The following is a 7195-nucleotide window of genomic DNA, read 5'->3' on the forward strand; positions in this document are numbered from 1 at the left end:
CTCCTGCTTTAAAGGTTTCTTTCCTGTCCTGTCTTCGCTTTGCTTCCTGTCTGACTTGCCCTGATTGTTTTCACCTGAGTTGGATTGTGTGCACCTGTATCTTGTTCCCTTCCTTCCTAATCCCTAATCAGCACTCACAGTTTGTAAATGTAGCCTCGTCTTTGCTTTTGTTTCTGATTTGGCTTCCCCGTTTTCTCATGTTTCTTTGTAGGACACCTCATGTGTTTGGATTATGTACCATTTCAAAATGAGCTATTAAAGAGCCAGTTTGATTTTTATTTTTTCTACCCTCTGTCCTCCATTTTGCATCCACTATTAACTCTTTACACAGCTTGTCAATAGTTGTCTTTTTGGGGTTTTGACCTGGTGTTGTGGGGAAGTAATACATTCCTCCTTTACTGTCAAAGCCAACTAACCTCAGAGAATTCATTTTGACTTTGTCTCACTCCCAACATTTTGCTTTTCTAAGACAAAGGTGGTAAAAACACAGCTGTGTGGAGCTGATGTCTCACAAGAGATCGTGGACTGCTGATTCCCTTTATGTGCATCTAGCTCATCTTGTGAGGCTGCTGGCTTTAATACCAGTGTGTGTTTTCTCTCTGCTCTCTCTCACTGAACACAGAGTTTTTGACATGCTCTGCATTGTCTATTCGTTTTCTCATTTGCCCAACTGTCATTCCCTCTGGAAATATACAGAGTGCTTTCAGTAGAGTTTTTGTCTGTAGTCGTACTCTGAATATGTATTTTATTCAGGCAATTCTTTGTTGATTTAATAACAGCACTTCCTTTTTAATTTATACCTTTTTTTTGTAGTAGGGCTATTTCTCCTGCATATTTATTTATTAAATCACAAAGATTTTTTTAAAAGTATTCATGTGCACATTTATTTAAACAGGAACGGAATATTAAATTCAACATGTTTTACCACAGCACTGGACCTCCCTTTATAACAATATTTACACTGAATGTATACTTACTGTGGGCCTAATTTTGATTAAACACACAGCCAGGGACATTACTTCCTGGATCCACCCTCCTATTTGAAATAGATGTTGGTCAGTAAACTTCAAAAGTATTTAAAAGCTCAAATTATGTTGTGTAATTTGTCTGTTCTGTAGCTCTCTGGAATAAATAAGAGTAGCTGAATGCAAGTTGTCCACAATGTTGAGCAAAAACCTTCGGATACACTGGAGCTTTAACACTATAAATTAATTCTGTCACAACCTCGCGAGCACAGCGTGTGGTGGAGCTCTGCTGCTGCCGAGGCTAAACCGCGTATCCACACTACAAGAAGACTTTTTACCTTAAAGCTTCGCTGCAAGTTTTCACATTTCTACTGCCTTCTTGTCCAGGTCTCTCTTAAAAGAAAGAGATTTTTAATCTCAGTCGGACCTTTACCTGGATATATAAATGATATTTATATGTCGTATTTGACAAGGCTGAGCTGGTTAATCATTGTCCTCATATATTCAGATAAAAACAAGGCTGTAAGTTTCAGTGTGGAATAGGCCAAGCAGAGAAAATGTGCTTTCAGCTGCCGGACTGTAAATAATATTGATTGCAGATGTAGAGATGATTTTCAGTGAGAGAGAGAGAGACGAGAATCAGACTGCCATCTATCCTGAATGTTGGCTGCAAAATATCCACCCCCTTTCTCTTGTCTGCTGCTCCAGAGAGGGGGATATTGTTGGCCATCAGCTACAGCAATGGTTTTATTGCTGTAACAGCTGTGAAAACAGAGCAGTCGCTGAGATAGAGGCAACCACCTGGCACTTCAAGGAGTGTCCCTGTGGCACATTCACACAGTGCAACTAACAGCTCTTTTACAAGGCCTCTGAGTGCAGTTGCATTCTGTTCCCTTCGCAAGATGACTTTCACCCACACAGAGGAACCGAAATGCTTTGGTGCATACTTTGGTATTTGATGCTAAGTTGCTGAGGATTTCAGGGTCATCATCATATAAAGGGACCGTTCTCAACCATTTTTTTTTGGCATCGCTAAAAATGCTTTTATTATCCAAACTGTTAATTTAAAATTTAAATAAGGACAATGCCTAAAGCTTGCTCGCTTTTTGGAGGTATTAAAAAAGAAATAGCTGTAATATTTCAAATCTGGTATCTTATTTACAGATTATAAAATAAACACACGGATTGTGACACAGCTTGATACTGACTTGTGATTCGACTGTAGGCATGTAGACATGTTCAGGATGACCTACTACGGTTAAACTGAGCATCAAAATAGGGGGGAAAGGCAGTTTAATTGAACACACTGTGCACGGCTGTCGTTCTTTTACAGCAAGAACTGCACTTTAGAAGGCCAGGTGATATTGTTTCCATGTACAATAGTAGTTCAATGACACTGTCTTACCAAACTGGAATATTGCTCATATTATTGGAGTTATCCAAGCAAATTCACGTCTTTTTAATACAATAAAATGAATTCATTCAAATATCCAAATAAAACTGACAGCTTGGATATACTTCTATAGCAAATTCTGAAGATAAATGATTCATGAAGGGCTTAAATAATGCACTATAGCCTACATAATTGTTATACTATATGTCGCTCTTCTCTGTCTCGGCACAATTTGTAGTCACTCTGAAGCAAGCCAGAAAAATAAAACAGCAAGTGCAAGGACTGCCTTTCTCACTGCTCCATTAGGAAAAGATTTGTCCTCCTAAGAGCCCTCAACTGTTGGTAATGGTTCTTGTGTGTGTGTTATCTCCAAGGCTGCCAGTGCTCGTCTGATTCCCTACAATTGTCAGATTGTCCTTCAATCAGACGGAAGCTCTTCAGTGCTGCTCCATATTTTTCTTTTGATCTTTTTTTTGCCACACTGAAGACTGTGGTGGCCGAGGGTGAAATAACTGCCACAGTGGGCCAAATAGTGAAGAAAGATTGTGAAATAGCTGCAGGAAAACCTGCAGGTGACCCCTGTGTGGCAAATGAGAATTCTTGTCATTTTTTGTGATTTTTTTGTGTTATGTGTCAATATTTTGTTTAATATTTTAAATGGTGTATTTATTTATTTATTTATTTGAAAAAGACATGACAAAAGATGCTTGTCTATATATTTCCAAGTGAAGCTCCACCTTTTCATTTTTGTCTCTAAAATCCTGGTTATCCATGGTGTAAATCTGTGGAAGTGGAGCTGTGTTGCACTGTGGAGAGAGCTGCTGTTTCTAATTAAACACGTTGGCATACATCTAATCAGTTTAATATTATCAACAGAAAACAGGAGGTTTTCCTTTCAGTGTGATTAGTATCAGCTGCACTGGATGGTTGTTCATAGTATAATAGTCATACACAGTGATCAGAATCGGTTGTTTCTGTTTTTTAATGTGTTTTTAAATCACAAAATGATAACATAAGGGGAAATTTTCTGAATATGACTGTTCTAAAATATTTTTTCCATCCTAAATAGTCACAGTAGAGACTGAGTTTTAATATTACACACAGTCCAGGTTGTCTTTGAGATAAGCAGTCAAACAGTTGAGACAGCCTAGGCTTGCTGTAGTTGATGTCAAATTTCCTTATCACTGACTGCGATTACTGGGCCAGTAAACATTGCAACAACACTGTCCGAACATTCATTTTGCCTGTCTCTAACACAGATTTTATTCCTGGTGTCAAAAATGTATCACTGTCACACCGATAAGCTTGCAGTGATAAAAAAAAAAAAAACACTCAAAATAAAGTAAGCTGATGATAAATCTAGTTAAGTCACACAGGTCGAAACATTGGTTTTGAGACTGCGCACGATCTAAATTATTGTAACCATGTTTAATGTTCTTGTCATCTCTTGGAAGTGTCATTTTGAGTTTATTTTGTATTGATTTCTTAAGCCAGGGGTGGGCAACTCCAGGCCTCGAGGGCCGGTGTCCTGCAAGGTTTTAGATTTGTCCTTGATCCAACGCAGCTGATTCAAATGGCTAAATTTCCTCCTCAACATGTCATGAAGTTCTCCAGAGGCCTGGGAATGAACTAATCATTTGATTCAGGTGTGCTGACCCAGGGTGATATCTAAAACCTGCAGGACACTGGCACTCGAGGCCTGGAGTTGCCCACCCCTGTCTTAAGCTGTAGTGCAGTAATGGTAACTTCTAGTGTTTTGGTTATGTTTTCTTTAGTTAAAGTGTCATCCATGCTCTCTTCTTTAGGTGTCGTTTTCTGTTTAAGTGTCTTGTCCTCTATGATTTTTAGTTAGATCTGTGCCTTGTTCCCCTTATGTGTTTCCATGTCTCCCGGGTCTGTTGTGTTTAATGTTTGCGTTTTCCATGTCATATTGTCAAGCTCGTGTTGTCAAACACTCTAAGACAGTTGTCTTCTTCAAATTGAATTTTGGTGTGTCGAGATGGTGATAAAACATTAATTGTCACAGACTGCCGGGGCAGACTGTGTGGAGTGAGTTGAAGTCCCAAGAGCAGACAGAGGCGAGGAGACTGGACTTAACAAAAAGCTAACCTTTATTTAGGGCCGAAAACTCACAGAAAAAACGACAACAACAAAGTAACTGAGGGAGTACAGGGGAAGATGACAGAAATGACAACATGAACTTGACAACATAAGACACACAGACATAAACACGTGAAGGGCAAGGGAGACTTAACACAAGGGTAATATAATAACAAATGAGCTAGAATAACTTAATGAACCTAAACAAACAATAAACATCAAAATAGACTAAAACTCAAAACACTGGGTCGCACGACCCAGGACCATGACATTAATAAGAGAGAATCATTTTGCTGTCACCTTGTGACTGAATAAAACATGAAGGGGCGAGGATCAATATCACAGCACAACGCTGTCATTTAATTACAGTAATATTTATGCATGGTTATAAACATTCGGGGGGGGGTTTGTAACTATGGCTACGTTCACACTGCAGGTCTTAATGCTCAATTCCGATTTTTTGATCAAATACCATGATCGGATATTCGGTCGCATAGGGTCAAAAAAATCGGATTTGATGCGCTTTCGCCTGCAGTGTGAACGTAGCCTTAGTTAACCGTCACATTGTGGTCTTTTTCTTTGACACAAATAAATAAGAGTTACCTGTAAACCTAAAGTCCATGGTAGGGATGGGTATCGTTTAGGTTTTATCCGATACCGGTGCCAAACCGGTACTTTTGAAACGGTGCCGGTGCTTAAACTGTGCTCAAACCGGTGCTTAAAGAATGGAGAACACAAAATTGGTCCAAAAACCTCTCATGGTCAGCTGTTCTTTTGTAAAAAGATAACAATGTTAGCCTTTTCTGCAGCTATGGGGCATATATGGTATCACTCTTGGCTGGAAGCAGTGCTTAAACAATGGAAAAAACACAAACTTTGTCCAAAAACCTCTCATGTTCAGCTGTTTTTTGTAAAAAGATAACAATGTTAGCCTTTTCTGCAGCTATGGGGCATATATGGTATCACTCTTGGCTGGAAGCAGTGCTTAAACAATGGAAAAAACACAAACTTTGTCCAAAAACCTCTCATGTTTAACTGTTTTCCTCTTTTTCTTTGGTCATTTTAGCCTTTTTGGCCAGGGTGAAGGGAGTATCTGCCATCAAACAAGAAGACAGCCGCATGTAGCTATGATGATGTTTGCTAGTTCAGCTTACATGCATTAATGTAATAACGTGGTTAGCCTACTCAACGTAAATTACACACGAACAACATTAAGCTACTCACGCAGAGAAGAACGGCTGCTGCTGCCATCATCATCCGTCATCATTTCTGCTACACTGGCAGGGCTAGGGGCCAGGACTCTCCTCTTTGTGTTTTTGGGGGATGTTGCTCCGGGTCCGATAACAGGCAACCCACCTGCAGTAGATGTGCTCGGTGTGAGGTCTCGCAGCAAGCTATCAAATACGGCACATTTCTCGGCTTTAAAAAAAAATTTGAGATTCGAGGTGTTACCTCCTTTGACAGTATCACCTTAAAGCACTTGTTGCAGGCTGCTGAGTTTGCATATTTTTCTGTGAAGTACAGCCAGACTTTTGACTGCTTCGCCTTGGGCATTTTTAATCTGTAGCTCTGCTCTAAAAGAACGTATGTACCTGGGCCCGCCTACTATCCTCGGAAACGTAAAATGATTGGCTAGAAAGCACCGAAATAAAGCACCGAAATGTGCGCTGCTTTTCGGTCTGGTTACTACCGTTTATGTCAGAACCGGTGCCACCGGTACCCATCCCTAGTCCATGGTGATGTAGATGAATGCTGACTGGGGTTTTAAGTCATTAAGGAGGAAAATAATGTGGAAATCCACATAAAACGCTTGAGAACACTCGTTGGTACGGAAGAGGATTAGGGTCACTGGGGGGGGAGCGTATTTTGTTTGTTTGTTAGTTGTTTTTTCCTTTTCAAAAATTCTGAGATCAAAATCAGCTTGCATATAATTCCAAACTTGACCAATCTGTTTGTGATAGAGTAATTCATTTCAATTTTATTTATATAGCAACAGCGGTCGCTTCACTACACTTTATATCGTAGGGTAGAAAACCTATAATAATACAGAGAAAACCGCTACAATCAACAATTTCAAAAAGCACTTGGCGACAGTGGGAAGGAAAAACTCTTTTAACAGGAGGAAATCTCTGTCAGAAGCAGGTTCAGGGAGGGGCAGTCATCTGCTGCCAACACTTGGAGAGAGCAGAGGAAGACAGGACACAAGACACACTGTGAAAGAGAGCTACATTACAAATCTGTTGATGTGTAGAAACATTAGCCTTGCTTTTACATAAGAAAATATCCAGACCACATACTGATAAATCAGTCACCCCTTTTTCTTCTTTCTTTCTTTTTTTTTTTTTTTGCAAAGAAACACCATGCAGATAAACTGCAGCCATTTGTGCAGACAGACGGAGATTAACTGTAATGTTCTGGCAGTCTTGCTGCATTTACAAATTGGAGCACAGTTATCTGCAAACTGTGAGGGACCCGAGAGTGACTCCAGTCAGTGTGACTTGGACTGCAATTGTTTGGAGATAAGTTTCCTCCCCTGTGAATTCTGTTTTATCTTTAGAAATAGAGAAACTTTAGTGTCGATTATGTAGCCCTGCTGTCAATAACAAGTTCATTTAACTGCAAAAGAAACTTTATTTATTCATTTTTATTTACTGCACAATTTCACAACATCATCTATAGAAAGACCCACGCTGAGGGCCTAAGAGCAAGTGAAGTAGATAGAAAAGCCTCAGTTATC

Source organism: Rhamphochromis longiceps, linkage group LG6 (assembly GCF_057381845.1).
Source record: "Rhamphochromis longiceps isolate RC_006_pf linkage group LG6, R_longiceps_female_GT1.1, whole genome shotgun sequence".
Taxonomy (NCBI): Eukaryota; Metazoa; Chordata; class Actinopteri; order Cichliformes; family Cichlidae; genus Rhamphochromis; species Rhamphochromis longiceps.